This window comes from Aythya ferina (assembly GCF_964211825.1).
Source record: "Aythya ferina genome assembly, chromosome: 3".
Taxonomy (NCBI): Eukaryota; Metazoa; Chordata; class Aves; order Anseriformes; family Anatidae; genus Aythya; species Aythya ferina.
Genome location: NC_140298.1, coordinates 50,543,642 through 50,567,720, shown reverse-complemented (window position 1 = coordinate 50,567,720; position 24,079 = coordinate 50,543,642). Strand labels below are relative to the sequence as shown.

General features: G+C 38.5%; 1 long non-coding RNA gene across 1 annotated transcript; it reads left to right on the top strand.

Moving 5' to 3' along the window:
* Nucleotides 1-4,753: 4,753 nt before the first annotated feature.
* LOC311433414 lies at nucleotides 4,754-23,933 on the top strand. Its single transcript, XR_014690743.1, has 4 exons — nucleotides 4,754-4,897; nucleotides 21,856-22,032; nucleotides 22,298-23,497; nucleotides 23,547-23,933. It is a non-coding gene; the product is annotated as an uncharacterized lncRNA (long non-coding RNA).
* The last annotated feature ends 146 nt before the right edge of the window (nucleotides 23,934-24,079 follow it).

Here is a 24,079-nt window from a genome sequence, read left to right as displayed (position 1 = left end):
AACCATAAGTGAATTTTAACCTCACACACGAGGATCATATGCAGAAACAGCTACAACAGAGTAATTTGGCATGTTGTGGTAAATTTGGATGGTGTATCCAAGCCATGTGACCAGCAATTGAATTCCTCTTGCTTTATATGTGATATCTCATATAGGTGCACTGGGCTACCTGTTCTTCTCAGCTGTCTTTTGAGTACCACACTGCCTTTATACCCACTGGCAGCTGCCTCCAGACCTCTTCTAAAAGGATCTTAAAATATTGTCAGCTTAGCTACACAGTTATAGAGAAGTCATGCTAGGGTTACTTAAAACCAAAGATGTGTTTAGCGTACACTAAGCTAACCTGTGCTTTCAGACAGTGACAGCTGTGATACAGTAGCAGCCTAACTAACTCTCAGTTGTACTTAACCGTGCCAATGGTCTTTGTCTGTTGCTCCTGGCCAATGTATGCTCAAACAAATTGTATCCTTAGCTGCAAAAAGTGTGCCTTACTGCAAACACTTCATCATGTTGCTCCTCTGGTCTGTCTCTATGTGAAGAGGGAAAAGCAGCATTCACCCTAGAGCAGAAGGCAGTGCAGCATGCAGCCTGGCAGACAGGGAAACACCTTTCCTGAAAGGTGCAGAGACCACCATTCAGGTGTTTGTTGTGGCCTCACAGGTGAGATCACTGAATGAACTGTGAATATTTCTCTTTTCACTGTATTCACTGTATTTCAGTGCAAAGTACCCATGGTTTAAGGCAAGCCTTTGAGGGCACAGCCCTCAAACAAACATGTCCTGTTGCATTAGGAGGCAATTTAAGAGATTGCTCAACTGCTAGTTACTGGTTCCTTGGTGAGAACCCATGAAAAACAATGGAAGTATTTCTAGTTGCTGAAGCTGACTTTGCCTTGAACAGAGTTACTCGGGCATTACAAAGAAAGGAACAGCAAGCAGAGAGGCAGTACACACCACAATCCTAAACACCTCACAGTTTCAGTTTTTGAGATTACATTTTTATCCCTCTCTTTCAGCATCTACATGGCAAGACATGCATTCGTGGGGCAAGTGTTGGTACATCTGCTTATTAATGGCATTTGCCCATAGTCTCACTCAGAGCTACATAGCACAGAGTGCTGTCATGTTGGTACTGTCAGGCCTCAATGCCAAATGAGGCTTTGTGTGCCAACCTAGGAGGGTATGGGACATACCACAGGTATCAAGTCTGATCTGAAAAATGCTCTAAGCCTGTCTTTCTCCTGTCTTTCTACTGACTTAAAATTGCTTGGCATTTTCAGGGCTGTAACTTAAGCTAATGCTCTGAGCAGCTTGCAAACTGGGAGACTGAAGCCACGTTTAGTCTGCTAGCAGATGCCAGCAGATGGAGAAAAAGGATATGTCTGTAGTGCACAAAGGAGCATGGTCCGCACGGTAGTCATATCAGCACAGTGCCATCCCAAGCTCATTAGGCTTGCTGAGCTGTAAAGCTTATTAGTTCATTCACATTGGCTTCCTATCGCAGCCAGACTGCTTCCTGAGGCTAAACTAGCATGCTGGCACATGTGCTACACCATATTGTCACACCAGCTCATTTGACAGAAGTTCAGACAGCTATGCACTTCTCTCCTCGTGCACTGCAGCTCTTACCTAGGAGGATAAGTACTGACTGAGCTGTGGCTTTTGACACTAGTACTTGCGTGATGCCTATAACTATCTATAAACCTGGCCTTACTCTGTTTATAAAACAAGTCCTAGATGTATGTAAGATTATAGAGTTGATAGATAACTGATACTAGCCTGGTAAATGCAGGAATTGTCACTTTCATCAGTGCAAGACAGATTTTTGTGGGTCACTGTTATAGCTTCCTTTTCAAGACTTGAGTCAGTCTCTGAGGTCAGATTAATGCTCTCAACAGAAAGATGCAAGGGCATACATCTAGACAGTGTGATCTTCCATTGAAACCTCTCTTAATGGAAAGGACCCACGTTACTGTCAGCCTCTGGACAAGAGATGCTTTTACCACATTTCTAGAACTTTCTGTTCCTTTTCTTTATGTTTATTTTTAACCTTGTTTGTGGTCAATCTTAATTATGCTTCATTTGTTAGATATTGCTGTCTAGAAATCCATATCCCACCAGTAATGACTTCAGCAGTCAGCTGCTGGATAACTTTCCTATTAGGGACTAGATGGAATACCGGCCTGTTCAGCAACAGCAGATTCTCTTTATACCATCTTAAGTAGGCTACAAGTGTGTTATTTTTCAAAGACAGCTAGTGAAGTAAATAAAGTGCATCGAGTCAAGAAGACACATACTGAGCCACTAGTTGCTTTCCCACATTTCTCAAAGGCTCTTCTTCGAGTTCTCCTCACCCCCCTTCAAACCCCTTTACCCTAGACAGAAAGACTCCTACTACCCGTTTCCTCCATTCGTCTCTTACCAGCTCCAGCAGTAGCCCCATGCAGCTCAGGAGATGCCATTTTGCCACCAAAAAACGATTTCAAAATTTTACTACTTGCCACTAGTGAAAATCAAGAGATTTGGAGCACAAACATGGTCAGGTATATATTATCTTTACATTTGGATTATAACCACAAATACCAGACCATGTCAATCTTTTAATTTTTTTTTTTACCTTTTTTTTTTTTTTTTTCTCTTTTGTTCTCATTATTTCATTTTTTATTTTAATCTTTCCTCATCTAATGTGAAAGAAAAAAGATCACTTCAGAACTTTTAGAAAACTTTGAAAAAAAGTCTTCTGTACTGTTAATTTCACATCTGCAAAACCACATACCAAGAACATCTTCCACCCACTTTTGGTCAATAAATATCGTTACTGCAAACAAGCATGAATTGTAGGAGCTGAACAAATCAAGATGCGCTTTTGACAGGTTCATTTGGCAGTGTAGGAGGATATTCTACAATTCTAAAAATATGTTCTATTTTCACAGACATTTTGAGATGTCTCTGTAAGTTCTCTTACAGGAGATGGCCCAGAGCCCATATGGTACAAGTCAATCTGACAGATGTTATATAATAATCTTCCTTGATTAAACTAGTACAAGACATTCTCTTCTCACAACCAAATAACAAGCAAGAAAAAAAAAAATCACATCAATTTTGAAACAGAACACCACCAACTAGATAGGAATGATAGAGTTAGAGACCTTGTTATAAAGAATGTCCTGGTCTCATTTGAGAAACCCTTGGCCCTCTCTGTCACAGTCAGAATCCATTGCCAGCTGAGGCAAGGCGACAAACAGGACTTATTAGTTCTAGAGCTTATATCTGTGTTATTAATTTGAAAGCCACATTAGGGAAGAGCAACATACACCAAAAAAAAAAAATGTAAAAAGGAAAGCATTAGGAAGAGAAGGACATACTGTAGCACTGATAATAATTTAATGGCTTAAGAAAGAAATTAAAATAAACTCAGTTACAGGGAAAGCTTATGTGACATTTTGTGCAAAAATAAAGGCTCTTCAAAGAGTTTGTATTGGACATTGCAGGAATAGGAGTCAGGTTTCTTTTGGAGTAGGAATGTGCTATTACTTTTTTGAAGGTACCCATGTATATAAAGGGCACATGAAGAGCTGAAGTAACTTTAGCTATGCAGCATCTTCTAAGAGCTGTTTACAAATACCACAAAATAAGGAAAGTCTTTAAGCTTTTTTTCAGGTTGCTTGAAATTGAATTAGAGTCTCCAAAGTTGTTGATGAGAGGGAAAAGAATGTCGTGAGACCAAGCCTATACTGCCAAAAGACAATTTAGCTCTGCAACATCTGTACTGATCACCTAAATTTAGCATGCAAAAAAAAAAAATATATTCAAATCTATAACTCTCTTTAATGACTTTGGCAGAAAAACCTTCAAGCTTTGGCACATAGACATTTGATTGTCTTATGCCAAGTATGCTGATGTAGGCTGCAGGTTCCCTTCTGATTTTCCCCTCCTTTTTTGAGTTGCTACAAAGACTTTAAGCATTTAATTGCATTTTATGTGTGTTGAACCTCACCATACTGTGTTATGATTTGGATCTAATTTTGTAAGCCTAATTTATTTGCTATATTATTTGCATTTTTAGTCACGTGGGGATGATTATAATTAATTATTCATATGAATAAATCTTTACAAGGTTGGATCTTTAGTCTAGATCAGTGAGACTGAAATCAAGGTGCATTTTACATCAGAATGCTTTTGTGGATCTAGATACTCATTACTTCTTAGGATTTCCTTCTTTCCTTCTCCCTCTCAAAACTGTTGAATTGTCAACAAATCACTTCTTTAGTAAGCATAAAGCCTCACGCTATTATCCTATCTTGTTTAATTGCTCAAAGGTGTGTGTTTAGATTCACATGGCAGTGTCAGAGACTCAAGATACAAAAATAAAACACCCTCATCTAGTCATATAGTGCATCTTGTACAGGGCTGTGAATCTTCACTCTCAGTTTCAATCCATTTTCTTTGATGTAAAGGCATTTAAATGTGTAGGAATGCTCCCATTCATGTTACTAGTCCTGACGTGCTTGTCCATCTCAGCTAAAGCAGCAAGCTTCTGTTTGTCTTGTGTATGAAATTAAACTTCATCTTATTGTACCAAAACTCCAGGGAACTAATTACAAGTCTATTTTTATAGTAAAACAAGCATATTAAAAGTTTACAAATTGGGTGTGTGTTTACTTTCTCTAGCTCACATACTGTGCTCTGGAGTATTGTTCCCATATGTAAACAACATTGAAAATATAAATTGCCTAAGTGGCTTCTCTGTTGTCAGAAACAGCTGTTCAATGTGCTAGTTACTTCATTTTATTTATTTTTTTACAGTATTAAACCCCCTGAATATCATCTTTTAAATGAGTAGCAAGGTGGAATATTCTAATCATTATTTTCTTCACTGAAAACATTTAGTCTTGAAGGTAAGTATCTATTTATAAAATGAATATGCTACCTCTGGTTTGGCAAAATATAAAATCATGGACCTCAAGGGGCTACACTCATGTGCTTAATGATAAGCATGTGTTTTAACATCTTAATGGATTTCTGTCATAACAGCTTTCCCTGTCTAGAAGCACCTCCTTATGAATGGATGAAGATAAATTTGATTCTTTGTACTCACTGGCTATGTTTTGAACCTTGAGGAATGTTTTTGTCATTCTTTGAGAGTTTTTGTTGTTGCTGTTGTTTGTTTTAATAGGGCTAGGTATGTTTTCATTTATTAAAATAAGATGAAAGTTATTTGGTAATTCCAGGTGACTTGTTTTAAAAGAAAGACCAGATTCTGTGAGACTCATGATAAAACTATGAATTTATAGAACGAGGGAAAGAAGTCACTGCTACATTGCAGTTAAGAGGTCAAAGAGACCAGTTGTGTGCATACTTACATCTGTACGTGTGACCAAGGTACACAGAACACACCAGATACACAAATGCTAAGACGTACAACTTCCCTGATATTTCTGTAGCTCTCTAGCAACACTCTAAGCCAGTAATTACTTTAACCTCTACTGTTTGAGGCTATAAAGACCATATACAGAAAAAAACATCAGTAGGATAAGATGAAAGAATTCTTACATGGTATTATTCGTCTAAAAATTAACCTTGGTATTTTGCAGAGTAATTCTGTGGTAAGAATGACTATGTACAGAAATTTTGGCAGAAGTCTCAGCAGCTATACTAGTAGTTTCTATCTAGGTGGGAGTTTCAGAGCTGAAAATGCTAAAAATGAAACACCTCACAAAGAGATGATTGAGTGGATGTTAGTGGGTGCATGTGTGGTTGTAGAGTAGTCCAGCATACATTGTTGGTACTAAGACATCTATACATTGTTCTGGGCAATCTAGGAAACCTGAAGTTCTTTGGAATAAGTAATATTATTATTATTAAAACAGCAGAAAGTTTAATCAGCACAAACAAGCAAAGCCTTACCCCTGATAGGGAAGGTGTGGTATATATATTTAAACAGGCACACCTTAAAAACAGTTCCAGTTGTACCCGGAATGAACAAACAGGCTTGACACACTATGTTTATCAAACTTTAAAAAAAAAAGTGTCAATAATAGGATGGATGTTGTACATGATTTTCTCAGGAAAACTAATACCAGACATCAACATGAATTCCCTTAGTTATTATTGCCTACAGAAACATTTCCATAGTCTTATAAAAATCTGATCAGTTCTGGTAAGAAAAATACTTAATCAAAGTGCCTATATTTTCAAAAAGTTACTGTGAGAGGATGATCCAAGAAGTGACCAGTCTGATGTAATCCAGACTACGTAAAGTTCCTGCCTGCTCTGTTATCTTTTCTGCTACAGGATTAAGGCTGGTTTGGAAAACCCCATCATCTACACACCTATGACAGCTGTGTAGGTGCTGGGAGTGGCTTGGCTTGGCCAAGAGGGTTCCAGAAAAGGCCTCTGGCTTCCAGCCTGGAAAAGCCATCTGCTTCACCATGCTTCGTGGATAGTGTTAGGAAGGGCTGGTAGCATGCTTCCTCCATGTCGGAGCTAAACACAGAAGGAGTCTGCCTCTCCAGGGAAGCAGATCTCTGAAAAAATACACAGAACATGCTGTCTGCCCTTTTTCACTGCTGTTGTTTCCAATGCTTTCCAATTTGCACAATGTATATTTCAGATTTTAATGCCCTTGGTTTAGAGCATGGCCTCACTTTCTGAGGAAGGGTTGTATATGTTCTGAAAGGCCCTGGAGTATTGTGACTCCCTTTATAAGGACTCTGGTTTGGACCCTAGTGTATGTCTGTGTATATAAACAAACTGAACAATTATAGGTATATGCAAATAAAATCATACAGACATAAATGTATCAGTATATGTTATTTGTAACATTATTAACACTATGAACCAGATAAACCAGCAAAATCTAACCATTGATATAATATTTAAAAGTTGTTATTATAAATAGAGTAAAATGTATGACAGGGAAGAAATATATGTTAATACACAGAAAACTATAGAGGAAGAACTGATGGAGCTCTACAGTGATCAGAATACATCATCGAAGAGATATGACTAGGAGTAAAACCTCAATGGATGTGTCACTGTATCCAGAAATCCACAGGCCTCTTTAAAAATGCATTTTAATGCCATCTTGGGGGAGGAAGATGTAATATTACACAACAAAATAAATGCTTATATATACTGTTCAATTATATTATTTCTAAAATTTGAGAGTATGTTCAAGAATTATCTTCCCCATAGCAGAGGTGACTCCACTGAAAATAAAGAAGTAACTTCAAGTGTCTCCTCATATAAATGGCAAAAATTGTTATCAGGCACTTCTGGAAACTGCAAAGACTAGCCTCAAGCACACATCACTTCACTGTTTTGCTCTTAAGCAACTCTATTTCATGCCATTTCCAAGCCTGTTGTCTATGTTGCTTCACATTCTTAAGTTGTGGAGGTTGTTTTCAATTCTGCTTATAAAAATGTTACTGCTTACTGCTGTTGACACCATGTACAGTGCTGCCAGTGCAGATTGGTTGTACTCTGGATGTTGCTGAGTGGCAATTGTGATTGAAGGGCTCTCCAAAAACTCTGTGCATATGCCTAAACAGACTCACAGATTCACCTTTTTCAGATTAGAAAACCTCACTGCACAAAGCATTTTCAGCAGCTGATCACTGAAAAGAAGCAGTGTACTCAGAATGATTTCTCAAGAAGAATCTTTTCCTCTCTAAATTATAACTACTTATGACCTGCTACCTTAAGGCTGGATATCTTTAAGTATTAATCTGTTTTAAAATTTCAGACTGAAATGATGCATGAAGATTTCAGGAAGCAAAAAGCAAATAAACACTTGGGGTGCAGTGGAAGCAAATGCTTACAGTGCTGCACTATCTGAACATACTGCAAGCAACAGGGAATGACTTAGAGCATCTCCTTTTGAAAGAGGACATGCTGCTACCCCCAAAGGAAGGAATGCAGTGATGCATTTAAGGTAGAGAGGAGTTTGAAACAGAACTGCTGATGCTTATAGCACAGCCATGCAATTACACTACCAGAGACTCAGTGGCTAGGACACAATGAGATGTTTACAGAGGGCTGAACTGATTATTTGGGGTCTTAGGTCATCAAAGTACATAATTTTCAGACTGAAACATCTGAAAGGCAGGAGCCACATTAAATACAAAGGTGGGACTAGGGAAAATTCGATAGCAAAGGAAAACCACCCATGTATCATGTATCCCAGAATAGATACTCTTTAGTACTGAAAGGAATGGAAACCTTCTGATATTGCAAGGGTTTTTCAAATATTTAACTTGCATTTCTTTAACGTTTGACAATTTTTTTATTTTTTTTTTTAAAGAGAGTTCACAAAAAAAAAAAAAAAAAAAGAGAGAGATGCTAATATTGGATAATATCAGCATTGGATATTATGTTTTGTTGATATTTTATGTTTATGGTTATGAATTGGATAATAAAATGTTATATGCTAAACAGATCTCATTCTTCTTTTATTTAAGGCTTCTTTAAGGAAAATTTCTTCTGGGGCTCTGCAAGCAATATTTAGTTTGGTATGCTGAGAAATTTTTTAAAGTAAAATCTGTGGAGGTTGACTGTGATTAAGTCATGAAAGTTTTTGAAACAAAATTATTGCCCATAATTCTACTGGAAAACCTCTCTCCATTCTATAGGCTGTATTCATTTAGAGCAAGCCAAGCCCTGGAACTACGAAAATTCTACTTTAAAAATAAAGGTGTTCTGCCTAGTTACTTATGCTCTTATGAGAAGCATATACCTTGACTTCAAAAACAAAAATATCTGAAAATACATTTGCAGAATACTTATTATTTCTTCTCAAAAACTTCTGTATGCAATTTCCTTTCAAAACACATTTTCAACCCTCGTTTGTCTACTTTATTATGTTCAAAGTTCTTTTCTTTTCTTTCTTTTTTTTTTTTTTTTAAACTGTGGTTCAAATGTGTCATCATCATTAAAATATTCTTACAAGGATAGACTTTTTTTTCCTTTCTTTTTTTTTTTTTTTTTTTTTTTTTTTTTTTTTTCCTCCAAACTAGTTCTATCATGCTCTGAAAGATGATGGTTTTCTAAGAATGAAATATTCTATATTGTGATCAAGGGTGTTCAAGAGGATCACAAAAATGTGTTCTTTCTTTTCCTAAAAGGAAAAAGAGAACAATGAAAATGGCCTTTTCCCACAAGAAAATATCACAACAGTTTCCAGTAGTGGGAAAGGTGCATTTATGCTTCTTAATGTTCTCTCATTATACTTTTTTTTTTCCTATTATTTTTCTTCAACTCTAGCACTTATTGTGCCATCCCCCTATTTTTCTGCTGCCATGCTCTCTTAATTCATCTACAGCAAGATTTTCTTTTAAAAAGTCCATGGGATTTAAAGCCTGTTGTAAAATCAGGCTCATCTGCATTTTAAGTCTTATTTACGTCACTCCAATTACAAAATGAAAAATGAAAATTCTCATTTTATCTGCAGTTCAAACCTGTCCGCTAGTAAGGATTACTCAAGTTGCTATGGATGCCTTCCGGACTGTGCTTTCACAACTCTCCTGTTTTTTCAGGTACATGTGATTCAGTAGGGCTTGGACCAGAATACCAGAACTCTAACAAATGGCAGTTTATGTCTAAATTATGTACACTTCAAAGTAATCCTGAAACTACTCTCCAATCTGTTAGTAGTACAGCAAGTAAACATAAAAATTCCTTTTAAACCAAGTCTTAAATGGGACTCCTCTGCCTTTATCAAACACAGATACCATTCCAATCCAGGAAAAAAAAAAATTCAAAACTATTTAGGTATTTAGATGAAGGGGGTTTACAAAAGTGTCTGAGTGATTATGCAAACTTGCAGATTTCCCTGGTGCCTGTTTTTACCCAGAGGATTCTAAATAGTTTAGCTAATCTGAGTCTATAGAACCAATTTGCCTATTAGGCAATAGCAATATTCAGGTGACTGCGTGATTAAAATTTCATTACTGCTTACTTTATTTCTCATTAAGTTTATATTTTCATTCAACATTAATGTGACCTACCTCCTCTAGGCAAACTATGAGCAAGTGTTTTTATAAGGAACGTACTTCGGATTGCTTCATATACAAACATCAGATGACAATAATAACAAGAGGTGGTAGTAATAAATGGCAGTGTATGAAAGACACATGAATTGCCTTAGCAAATGATGTTAATTTCTTTTCTGATTAGACAGCAGATATTTTCTAAAAAGATCTCAGGAGAAACCAAACAGTATCTTTATCCCATTTTAAAATCGCCTATGTATTTATCCAGCACATTTAAATTAATATTCTTAACTTAATAACTCTTCTCAGTTACTATTATCCTTATTTAATCTTTGGACCAACTGCTCTGCTACCTCACCTGTTATATGACTACTGAACATCTGTTCCAAGCTGGTAGTCCAAAATACAGATTTAGAAATTTAGAAATAGAACATGCATGTTATTCCATTAAAAAAAAATAAAAATAAAAGGAAAGAAAAAAAAAAAAAGAAAAAGAAAGATTGCTGTCAGGGTTGGACAGCTCAGAACTACAAATCTGAAGCATAAATAAAATTCAAACACCCCCATCTCCTCTTCATTTCAAAATCTCACACATACACATCATCTTGACCTTACTAACTTTATGAAATAATGACTGTTGAGCTGGGCTTATAGTGTGTGGGGTTCTATAGTGTGAAATTAATGAGCTGGATGGGATCCCTTATATTTGGGAAGCAGAAGGAAGTTCTGTGGGGAGGTGTGAAATCTACTCATGTCAGTGGAAATGTGTTGTGTGGGCACTGAGGTGCCTTTAAGAGGAGTTCCGTAATCTGACATTTTCTTGCTTTTAAGAGTCTTCTCTGCATGGATGTCATACTTACTCAGCCTTAATTGATTCCAAACAAAGTTCTTCTCTATGGGAATATTCACAGTGAGCAGGAAAAACTCAAAGTAATGTTGGTAAAACTAGACATAGGTTTTGACGCCACAGGAAGCTAAATTCAGCAAGCTCACCACATACCAACCTAAACATAGTCTGAATTTAGAGCAGAAATATTCCATTAGTCACCATTTGGGCATGATACAGTCTCTTAGTGCTACCTGGCAGTGTAGCATGACTGGGAGACTAGAACTGTTCAAAATATCATCATCTGAAAACATACAAGTCTCATCTACTAGGGTTTTGTTCTTAACATTGTTTATTTTTTTGTGTTTTTGAGTCTGTTTTCTTACAATCTGGAACATCAACCTTTCTTCAGCGAAAAGTTCTCAGCACTTCAGAATAAGTGTGGGTCCACAAATGATATGAGTGTAAGACAGCAACACTACTGTGTGGGTCTGTTGATAAATATAGTTGTGCTCTCTGTATGGAAATTTTTAATATATATATATATTTTTAAATTGCTGGACTTTGATGCAGACTTTATTTCAGGTGATTTATGAACGTGATGTAAAGAAAATACTAGCATAAAAGCTCCTAATTCAAAGAAGTTTAGCACCACTGTATCAGTACAATTCCTCTATCAACCTTTCCCAACATTCATCTTCCCTTTAACTCTTTCAAATATCTATTTGAAAATGAAACACTACTGGATAGGCATCAAATTATTTTTGCTGTTGTTGTAGTTAATGGTTTTCACAAATACTGAAGTAGAAAATTTGTGGTTTTATGCATTATAATTCAATGCATGCAGTGAAGTGTAGGCAGGTACAACTTTGGGGATGTGGGGATGTTTTGTGCAGATGCCCACAACATGGGCTCTCCCTGACAAAGAATGTTGTAACTTCTAACCCTGAATTACAACCATGCTTTTAGTCATACATCTACCTTCTTTTTCGAGTGAGCACATAACCTTAGGCAATCTCGCTGTATTATACCGGACTGTTATTTGATTATACTGCCAACTAAAGCCTTGGTTGAGGTAGCATAATTATTTCCTTTTTTACACAGTTGTTCTCAAAATTGGAGGGAAAAAAAAAAAAAAAAAGTGCACAGATTTTGGCTCGAGTATCCCTTTGGTTGGTTCCTACCCAAAAAGAATTTTTAAAATGTTTAATCAGAGATTCGTTTCAGAATGTGAGCGTGGGAAAATAGACAGACATTTCTCATTATAAAAAAACACCCTGGTGTTATTTTGAACATCTGTACAACTGTAAAGTAGAGATGTTAAAAGCTGAAATTGAGTGAAAAATTGTTTTGATTTGCTTGAGTTATAGGCTTTTGAAAGCAGGACTCTGCACTTGGTCAAAGCAATGTTTTTTTCACTATGTTCATAACATACCATGCTGTGATGCTTTTATGGCTAATATGCTAAACAGCCAGGGGCTGAGGGAGCATTTCTGTGCATTTTCAGCTGGAGATGACAAAAAAAAATCTCCAAAATGGAAAATGGCTTTCAACAAAAATAATTAAATAATTTGTCCTTCACCAAAAATGTTCATTGAAATAATAATAATAATAACAATAATAATAATAATCATCATCATCATCATCACCATCATCATCATCATCCAAGGGCAATAATTTTTAATTTTGGGTTATAAAAAGGGGGAAAAAGATATATTTTTTATTTTTTTTTTAAATAATATTAAAAAAATATTATTTATTGGCATATATCTGAACAATGATTAAGAGAAATGAAATCACCCCCAAAATTGAAAATGGAACAGGACTTCTGCACTGCTTCTAAATATTCCAGGAATCCAAGAAGCAGTACTGTTACCTGCAATTAATTCTTTCTATTTACCAAAGGTGTACACAGATAAGTCTTCCAGTAATGCTGGCTATCACGTAGGAACATGGGCTTGGTGATACTGGAGCATATCAGAAGTGTATCTCACACAAAATTCTGTCAGCTGAAGTACAGAAACCACCAGAGTAAGCAATTTTGAGTCATCCCAGGAACATTATTCCAGACTCAGAGAACTACAGTTTATGTATAAAGCCATGCCATTTAAGATTATATGCAGATTGTATTGATTTTACTTCTACTGAACTTATTGAGGTGTTTGACTTGCAACAAAGCACATAACTAAAATTTCAGTTTAACAGGTAGCTTGGTATAAGTAAATTAACTTAATTCAAAAGAAGCTAGAGTTTATAAGGAAAACAGAGCATAAGATATGAGAATTTTGGTCAGAGTATATAAACTGGGTAACAGAAATGTTTTGATATCTGGGATTATAATGAATCATCAGCAAAGTCAAATTGTGCTAATAATATGAAAACATAATTTGTGATTAGTGCTCACTTCAGTTTGCTGTGATTTGAAGTCATTAACCTCTATGGCCAGTAAGATTAAGGCATTTCTAGCAGCATGCAAAATGGTTAAGATGTGTATAGGACATAAGTTTGTAAAGCAGAACGAAGTGTAAGCGTATTTATAAGAAAGTCATTGTTGGAGGGGATAGCTCTCTGTAGCAGGATGTGTACACATTTTTAGCATGAACACATTTTTGAGCATGGAAGAATATAGGAAATTGCCAACATACTGCTATGCAGAGTTTGATGGGAGATATCTGTTCATATTAGCAATTAAAGAAAATTAAGCTTACCAACACTTATCTGAAGTAAACCTGACAACTTGTAATGATTTGAAAGTGATATTTCAAGACTAATTAACAGAAAATAAAAAATATTGACTCACATCAATTTCAGTCTAACATGCTTTAAACATTGTTTTATCAGAAAACTACTTTTTTGCTAAGTTTTTGGCCTCTGTAGAACTATGGAGTATCTACTTTTGCTGTGCTTTATTAAAAAAAAATTGCAAGTGGGATGGATTTGAATATAGGATGATGTTAGTATATTTTCTATACCATTTTCAATATAATTTTGAATATATTTTAACATTTCTTTCATTTTAAATGCATGATGATTTTCATTGATTACTAGCATATTGATGAAAACATGCTAAAGCAAAAGGAGTCTTATAACGGAACTTCGGTAAGTTTCTGTGTTTTTCTTTTCTTTTTTTTTTTTTTTTTTTTTTTTTAGGTGCAACCATTTTCTGTTGAAAAAAAAAAAGATTGGTTGATTTGTTCTCTTTTCTTATAACATTTTTTCTATAATATTGTATTCACTTCTTTCCGCCTTACTATTTCTCTTCTTCTCAGTCACAAGCACATTATATAGTGGCACTGCTATTTATTTCTTATTTATTTTTAAGTATAAATGACTGTCTAATAATAAAGGAATTATTTTGCCTCTCTGAGTCATTGTGTCTCTTACTTCTGTAAGAGAATGTTTATGTGACAGATGGTGGGATTACTTCCTTCATTTAAATCAAAATAAAGTATTAATAATTTGCCTGAATGACCTTTGCTTCTTCCTATATTTTTAGATACAGTTACTTAATGTTCAGCCCTGTGTCTCTCATAAATGAACACCTTCCAAAACTCTGATCTACAAGTGCAGGAAGAAAACTAAGCAATTGGCTTCTATCCACAGGGACTTTAATTGCTTAGCTACTCAGGGCATGAAGGTTTTATTCCTTTACTTAAAACACAGCATTTCTAGAAGTAGAAGAATAACTGTGAAGGGGATCAGAAAATTTCGAAATGATACAAGAGAACTTTACAAGAGAGAATTACAACAGGCAAAAAAAAAAAAAAAAAAAGTAAAAAAAAGAAGAATATCAAACTCATTTTTTTTGCTTATAGGTGTTTCCATGAGGTAAATATTCTTAATAAGGATAAAACAAGGATGGCTTCACATATGTACTAGGTCATCTCAGGACAATCTCTAAAGTATTATATTCTTATCTCAATATTGTAGACCACTTATTCCAATTTCTTAGTTCACAATTACACTAAACGAAAGCTTCAACTTTATATGGACATGTTTGAAAACAGCTGATTTGTGTCTATTGTAATCAGCTTAGTCTTAAGACTTACATATCATTCTATGCTATACATCCTTAAGAAAATCAAATGATTATAGATTAAGCAGTCGTACTGAATGAAGATATAGTAAACAGGCATAGTTTTTCAGGCTTCATGTTTCAGTTGGTGGTTTATATGTCAATAAGAAGTCTTTATGTGGGAATATTGTTCGTTTATTTACCTTTGGTAGTATGACAACTCCTAGAAGATTAATCCTGCACACAAAGCATGCCCATTAATCTTTAGTATGATTCTGTCATCATTTAAAGAGGTTGTAGGGTTGCTAACACCATTGGATTTACAGAGATGAACCGAAACCTGGTCCCACATGAAAACTGAATGTGAGCATTCACTGGAATTTCAAAACTCCTCTGATTTAATTTAAAAATGTACAGCTGCTTTATGAATTTTTAATTTGGTCCTTTTCATTTGATCCTTTTTATTTCAGGTTTCATTATTGTTCTGACAGTAGCCAAAATTCTATACAAACAAGAACAGGTTACTGCAATATACTGTTTATCGATAATTGGTTCATTCTGGAAGTGGAAGACTCTCCAAATAAGCTTGCATCATTACAGATGTGATGAAGTTCACATTTATGACACTGTCATATAGAAAACTATTTCCCCAAACCAAAAAAAAATAATCTACCAAGCAACCAACAAGCAAACAAACGAACAAACAAAAAACAACCAGCCAACCGACCAACTGAAAACAGACAAACAAACAAAAAATAAACAAACCAACAACAAACCTTTATAGGTCTTGACAAATTACTAGGTCTCAGTCTTTCATTTCAAATATGCCTTTCTGTGCAAAATGCAATTGATTTTCATGGGAACCTTCCCATTTATGCTTGCATCTCAGCAAGATTCTCACTCTGAAACAGGGTAGGTTTGTTATTGCTGGGTAGCTGTAGGTATGAAGGTAATTTAGGGAAAATATTTAATTTATTGTTAATTATCTGCAAGTACATGTAAGTGTGAAGTAAAATACAGATATTATGTTGTGGCAGTTTGAGAAGTGCAAGCGGACCATGACTTTTGCTTGCAGAAATACATGATACAACTTGGTAATTAGCACTGCCATCTATTTGTCTCCGTTAGAAAATGGGCCAACCCTTATTCGCCAAAGAGAAAAGATTTGTCGTGGTTCCGCTCAAGTGGGCAGCCAAGCTCCACCACAGCCGCTCTCTCACTCCCCCTCCTCAAAGAGGAATGGGGAGAAAATATGTGAAAAGGGCTCAAAGGTTGAGATAAGGATGAGAAAATCACCCAGTAATTATTGTAACGGGCAAAACAGACTCTGCATAGGGAGATAGTAAGATTATATAATAAGGGGACTCTCACTAGAGAAGTGAGAAACAAAGGAAAGAAACCAAAAGCACCTTCCCCCCCCATCCACCCTCTTCCACCTCCTCCCCCCGAGCGGCGCAGGGGAACAGGGGAATGGGGGTTATGGTCAGTCTACAGCGCTTCTTCTCTGCCGCTCCTTCTCGGTCACGCTCGTCCCCTGTGCTGTCGGGTCCCACCCACGGGATGCAGTCCTTGATGAACTGATCCGGCGTGGGCTTCCCACAGGCAGCAGCTCTTCCAGAACTGCTCCAGATATGGGTCAGTACCACGGGGTCCATCCCTCAGGAGAAAACTGCTCCAACCTGGCTCCCCCACAGGCAGCAGCTCCTGCCAGGTCACCTGCTCCTGCGTGGTCTCCTCTCCACGGGCTACAGGTCCGGCCCGGAATCTGCTCCGGCAGGGGTCTTCCACAGGCGGCAGCCTCCGTCGGTGCAGGGCCACCTGCTCCACCGTGGTCTCCTCCACGGGCTGCAGCGTGGAACCCTGCTCCACCGTGGTACTCCATGGGCTGCAGGGGGACATCCTGCTTCACCATGGTCCTCACCACAGGTCACAGGGGACTTCTGCTCTGGCGCCTGGAGCACCTCTCCCCCTCCTTCTGCACTGACCTTGGCGCCTGCAAGGCTGTTCCTCACTCCTCTCACTGTCCCGGCTGCTGTGTGGCGCAGCGTTTTTTTTCAGTGTCTTAAATATGCTCTCACAGAGGCGCAAAACAACATCGTTTATTGGCTCAGCTCTGGAAAACAGTGGGGCCCTTACCAAATATGGGGCAACTTCTAGATCCTTCTCACAGAAACCACCCCTATGGCTCCCTGCTACCAAAACCTTGCCACGTAAACCCACTACAAGATTCTTAGATGCTACTCTTGGGAGCACACAGAGACAAAAATTCCTAGTAATGCATACCTGATTTAGTTTGATACTGTGACAATCTCTAAATCAAAGTGGGGATTATGGGAAATTATTATTTCACTGTTAATAAACAATGATTAAAGATTTCATGTTGACAAGTTAACTCAAAAATCTCTCAGTTCCCTCTGACAAATACTGTATGGGAGAGGCAGTAAGATAAAGCATGCTATCATCTGTGTTGGGTTTATGTGGCAAGGTCCTGGTAGTGGGAGGCTGCAGGGGTAGCCTCTGTGAGGAGAGTCCAAAAGCTGCCCCATGTTAGATAAGGGCCAGTTTCAGCGACTCCAAAGGGAGCCACTGCTGACCAGAGCTGAGCCAGTAAGAGATGTTGTTTGTGCCTCTGTGAGAACAGATTTGAGAAAGGGAAAAAAACCCTGCTGTGCAACAGCATCTGGGAGAGCGAGGAGTGAGAGACAGCCTTGCAGACATAAAGGCCAGAAGAGAAGGAGGGCAGGAGGTGCTCCAGGCAGGCAGCAGCAGTTCCCCTGCAGCCTGTGGAGAGGCCCCTGGTGGAGCAGGCTGTCCCCCTGCAGCCCGTGGGTCCCACGTGGAGCAGATCTCCACGCTGCAGCCCCCCCGTGGGTGGAGGAGCCCCTGGTGGAGCAGGTGGATGTGGCCTGGAGGAGGCTGCGGCCCATGGAGAGCCCCCGCAGGAGCAGGCCCCGGGCCGGAGCTGCAGCCCGTGGAGAGGAGCCCACGCAGGAGCAGGGGGTCTGGGGGGAGCTGCTGCCCACCCATGGGGGACCCATGCTGGAGCAGTTTGCTCTTGGGGGATGGACCCCGTGGGACGGAGCCGTGTGGGAGCAGTGCTTGGAGAGCTGCTGCCTGTAGGCAGCCCCCGCAGGCTCAGCTGGGGAAGGACGGCATCCCATGGGAGGGACCCCACGGGGAGCAGGGGCAGAGAGGGACTGTGAAGGAGTGGAGGAGACAAAGCATTAGGGGCTGACCACAGCCCCTGTTCCCCTGCACTGCTTGGGGCAAGCAGATACAAGTCAGCACAGGACATTTTTCTCTTCTAAAATTACAAGCACTTAGTGATAGATATTTTAATGAAGACGTCTCATCAACCATAGCATGTTTTAATTGACAATGTGCTTAATGGACTCTAAATCCATATAACATAGAGCACAAAATCGAGAAAGGGTCCCCGATGATTTTACGACCTTGCAATCTCTAGCTGAAGTTGTGGCTGTAGAAAAGATATGACCTTCGTTTCTCAAAATGCAGGTTAGATAATTTTCCTCTGAAAAGAGTAATAAGGATGCTGATTAAAAAAAAAAAAAAGTCTGATCTCCTGAAGATGACTACAAAGAACTTCAAAATGATCCTTTCTGCTAAGAACACATTCTGTTCGCAAGCTCCAGGTTCAGTGATCATGATAGAAATTTGGCTAAATGGAAGTAAATTTGTCCTATAAAATCTTCAGTTTGATTGGTAAGCTAAAAAGGAAGTGAATTAAGTAGGGAGTCACAAGAAATTATCATATGTTTAATATGACACTAATAATCATGGATAAATTTATTACTTGCATCTGTTGCAGGAAGAACGGCCGAAAACACGACAGACACTAGTATGGTCAGATCATGCTCTCTCTCCTTTATTACCCAAATAGCCTGACTTTTATAGTAAACTTAACATGGGCAGATAGTGTCTCACACAAGATTATTGGTCAAAAGCACTCAGACAAACAACTGCAAGAAAACAACCCCACCTGCAAGAAAACAACCCCCTTATGATTAGCAGTCACATAGATCCCATCCTTGAAGCCAGCTGCTGGCAACAATATTTTTCTAAATTCCTCAGTCGGGTGATGTGGGAACACTGTCATGGGAACTTCTCATAGTCATCCTGGTAGCTTGGTTTGCTCAGCTGCAGCAAGCCATGGGATCTTTGCTGTTTCAAAAATCCCTCAATGTGCATCTAGGAATGTTAGTTGTTCTTTTGTAAAATGAAAATCTCACCTACATTTGTATATATAAAATGTGCTACCACGAAAAGATTGTTTCTTGGATAGTACATCCAGCCAGGCTTACTTATGTGATTATTTATGGCACAATTTTGAACAGAGGCAATAATTTCTCATTGATGAAAATGTGTCTTTGCTGTAGTTTTCCTGTTTATTGTTTTAGGAGAGATTGAAAGACAGAAGGGAAAAGAGAAACTTGGAAATAAGTAGAAAGATAGAAAAATATGAAGAAAAAACAAGCAAAGCAAGAAAGAAGTATAGATGTCTACGAAGATCTGCAAATGTAGATCAGTGGAGGATGAAAAGAATTGTAGGGAGGTCCATTTAGAAAAAGAAAATCGAGGAATAGCAAATAGAAAAAATCATGAGAGAAATGATGCTGAGGAGAAAATTCCTATTAAATAAGGCTTCTGACCTTTGAAAATGATGCATTGGCAGAGCTGAATGGTGCAGATAATTTTATTTCCTGATCTGCATTATTTCCATAAACACATTTTCCTTCCTCCTATATAAATCAAAAGACCTGCTATGTTGGTTTTATGAATGCTTTACTCGATGTGCCATGAAACATCACATTAATTACATTTTGACTAACCTAGCCCAACAACTGGCAACCCTTTTCTACATTTTTGTTTCTACCAGTTCACTTGTTTGGGGATTGGGGCATGCTAACTAACTACTCACTCAAGATATAATAAAATTATACTTATATAAATGTATGGCTCAAGACAGTCAGATTTTGAAAAAGCAGGCTGAGATAAACTGTTAAATTCTGAAGACTTGGAAGTTGTGCCAATTTGCACAAGCAAATTTGGACAAAGAAAGGAATAGATTATTTTAATGCATATTGTGTGTGTTGTTTTATGTGGTTTTAGAGGTGGTGGTTTTGTTTGTTCATTTTTTAATGTGTTCTATGAGAACAGCATGGCTTCTCCAAAATTTTGAAATTAATTTTCAAAGATTTACATAAATTCTCTAAGGGCAAATCATTTTAACTTGAGGAAGGAGCCCTACCCAGCTGTGCTGCGGATTTTAAGTAAATACAGATTTTCCAGGGGAGAAAGAAACTACATCCCTAACAAAGTTGTAGAATTAACTCCATAAAACAAGTGCCATTTCTGAGCAGTCTGATAAGGTGCCTGTCCTTACCACTTTAGAGTGAAGTTGCTATAAGTTTAGCCATGTTTGATCAAAAGCAAAATAGACTTGCCTACCAAGTGGGAAAATCACTGAATCTGGAGAGCTTGATAAACAAATCCCACTATAGGTAATTATGTAGATTAGATTTAATACACATCACAGTATTAAACAGGTATAGCAAGCAGTGCTGTGGAAAAAATAAGGTCAGACAGAGCTAAAGTATATCAAGACCTAACCTAACCTCCAGTAAATGAGTCTGATTGTTTCATAATTTATTATTAACACAAGCCTTGATCTAGCAAACTATAAAGTACATTCTTAAGTTTGCAAGTAGTCCTTGTAAAGTACGTGATTATATAATTAAAGTTAAGGATGTACTTACAGAATTTGTTGGATCAGTGTAGTCAGTAAATCCTTGTGTTGCTTGTAAGTTGATGGTGTGGAATAAAAACTAGAACAATGGGGAAAAAAAAAGAAACTCTGATTTTATTGGTTTGTAAGTTTTCTTCCTTCAGAATAAACAAACTTGATTCTTCCCCCATCATCTGTTGTCATTTGCATCCTTGTCCGTATTCCCAATATGAGGAACCACTTAGTTGAATGGCCAGCCAGTCTTTCTCAGTTTCCTGTACAGTTAAGGGAGAGAGAAGATCCTTTCCAGGGCAGTTCAAAGCAGGAGTTGTGTCTGGGTCGTTTGTCTTCTGGAAAAGGACTTTCCAACCTCTTGCTTAATGAGGTTTTGGAGATTACCAGCTGACAGAGATGTAGGCTAGGTATTCTCTCACAGCTGACAGAGATGTAGCGTAAGTATGCTCTCAACACAGCTTGAAACCCCAATGAAAATTTTAAGATATTAAAATAATAATAATAATAAAATAATAAAGAGATCAGCACCTAGGAACAAGAGAATTGAGCTCTCATTTGTTTCTTGAATTACAGAGTTTTGTGGAGTTTTCTGTAATGCAAACTGCAAGTGAACATAACACCCCTCCAGGACTTTTCCATTGAACGTGTTTGAGTAGCCACGTGGTTTTTATTTTTAAATCCAGTTGCAGATTTTACAGAATCAAAGAATCATCTAGGTTTGAAGAGACCTCCAAGATCACCGAGTCCAACCTCTGACCTAACACTAACAAGTCTAACTAACACTAACTAAACCATATCACTAAGCTCTAAATCTAAACATCTTTTAAAGACCTCCAGGGATGGTGCTTCAACCACTTCCCTGGGCAGCCTATTCCAATGATTTGCTAGATTGTTTGCTTGTAATTTATTATTTTTTTTTTTTAATGTGTGCTTGTACTTCCAAGTATGAGCAGTATGGATTTGCATACATATGTGTAATGTCTGCAGAGATTCACACTGTATTTTTGTGTTTTGCAGTGCTTGACATTAAGGATACGTCATATTTCCAAAAGAGGACAGAATGTGTTTCCTGGATAAGTTACACTTTAGCTATTTGCAGCAATTTTCTGTTTTTGTGATGATGAGGGAAGGTTTGAAGGCTGCCTTTTGCCTGCTAAGAAGTTCAGCCAGAATGTGTTTTAGCAGTCCTCTCCACCCTTCTGCTTGCCCTCACACTGACACGAATTTATACTTTCTCTCTTCTTTATTTCATCACTATGAAGATAAAGTGAAAGATGGAGATAGAGTGCAAGATCTGCGACTCTCCTGACCCTCTATGATGAACAAAGCTTTGAGTGCTTTTCCTTCATTTCTGGCCATGAAGAGGGAGTTTGACCATGACATGCTTGGGCCCCTGTGATGTTAATCTAAATGAAGAACTCACACCTTACTCTGACATGGTAGGAATACACTTTTTGGCTCCTTATTTCAGTTAACACAAGGATTACTTCAAAGACTAAGCAACTATTTAAACATAGAAGATTATCTCCTTGCTGGTTTGTGTTGCTATCACATGCAGTTTAAAAATTGCCTCTTAATTATCAACTGGTTGGATGCTTCTTTTTTCCAGCTCCTTCAGCTGTAATGTTCTTATGGCCAATGAGGTGTTATCTTCCTCTTGGGCTCTTGTTTACCACCTCAGTACTTTCTCTGTTCTCAATACAGGTCAGAAAGTACAGATTGGAAAGCCTGAGTACAGGCTATGTAAAAGAAGTGCATTTTCCTGGACCTCCATCAAGAAAATCTTGATACCTGGAACAGAGGACCAGACCAGAGAGTTGCAAACTTCTAGGTTAATATAGTTACCCACAGATAGACATGGTCTACAATTTTCCCTTCTTATTCAATTCTTCAAGTGACCTTGGAACATAAAGCTTAAGAAAATTAAGAGAAGTGATATGTTAGTAGGTGGATGTCATTTACACAGACTCTCCCACAAGCTCACCTGTCACTTCTTTCCTTTTATTAAGTAGGCCTTTCTTTTCATTGTTTCTAGAGTCAAGAGAGTCCAGCCTGCATGCTCACATTAATAACATGTACAGGCCTATTTGAACAAACCCCTACATCCATAAAATCATCCTGAAGAGGAGAAAACCAACAAACAAACAAACAAACAAACAAACAAAAAACCTGTTCTGGGAAAGCAAGCAATATTTGAACTGGTCAGAAACACATAGGAAACATTTTTGAAACTCTTGCCTGATTCCACTATTATTCAGCTGAGCTCTGAACTAGCTAGAATATATCTTATATCTTCTACATAAAACACATGTATCTTCAAATATTTTATTATGCAGATTGATAGAGAGCCTCCAGTAGACAGAGACATAGATTTTTTAAATAGCAAATAGCTGGGCTTTCCAAACCCAAACTTACATACTGTGGTGAGTTTACGTGGCAAGGTTTGATAGAGGGGGCTACAGGGGTGGCCTCTGTGAGAAGACTCCAGGAGCCTCCTCATGTTAGATAAAAGCCAGTTTCAGCCAGCTCTAAGGGGACCCACCACTGACCAGAGCTGAGCCACTAAGTGATGTTGTTTGTACCTCTGTGAGAGCAGATTTAAGAAAAAGAAAAAAAGAACTGTTGCAGAACTTCAGCTGGGAGAGTGAGGAGTGAGAACTAACCCTGCAGCCCCCAAGCTCAGCGCAGCAGGAGGGCAGGAGGTGCTCCAGGCAGGCAGCAGCAGTTCCCCTGCAGCCCGTGGAGAGTCCCCTGGTGGAGCAGGCTGTCCCCCTGCAGCCCATGGGTCCCACATGGAGCAGATCTCCACGCTGCAGCCCCCCCGTGGGTGGAGGAGCCCCTGGTGGAGCAGGTGGATGTGGCCTGGAGGAGGCTGCGGCCCATGGAGAGCCCCCGCAGGAGCAGGCCCCGGGCTGGAGCTGAAGCCCATGGAGAGGAGCCCATGCAGGAGCAGGGGGTTTGGGGGGAGCTGCAGTCCAGCCGTGGGGGACCCGTGCTGGAGCAGTTTGCTCCTGGGGGATGGACCCCGTGGGACGGAGCCGTGTGGGAGCAGTGCTTGGAGAGCTGCTGCCCGTGGGCATCCCCACAGGCTCAGCTGGGGAAGGACGGCATCCCATGGGAGGGACCCCACGGGGAGCAGGGGCAGAGAGGGACTGTGAGGGAGCAGGAGAGACAAAGCATTAGGGACTGACCACAGCCCTCATTCCCTGTTCCCCTGTGCTGCTTTGGGGGAGGAGGTGGGAGAGAGTGGATGATGGGGGGAAGGTGTTTTTAGTTTTTCTTTGTTTCTCACTTCTCTAGCATGTTAATAATAGGCAATGAATTTTATTAATCTCCCTTTGCTCTGTCTGCTTTTCCTGTGATGATAATTGTTGGGCGATCTCCCCTGTTCTTGTCTCCACTTGTCTCCCGTTTTCATCTTTTTTTTTTTTTTTCTTTTTTCTTTTTTTTTCTCTCTTTTCCCTTTTTCATCGTATTTTCTCCCCC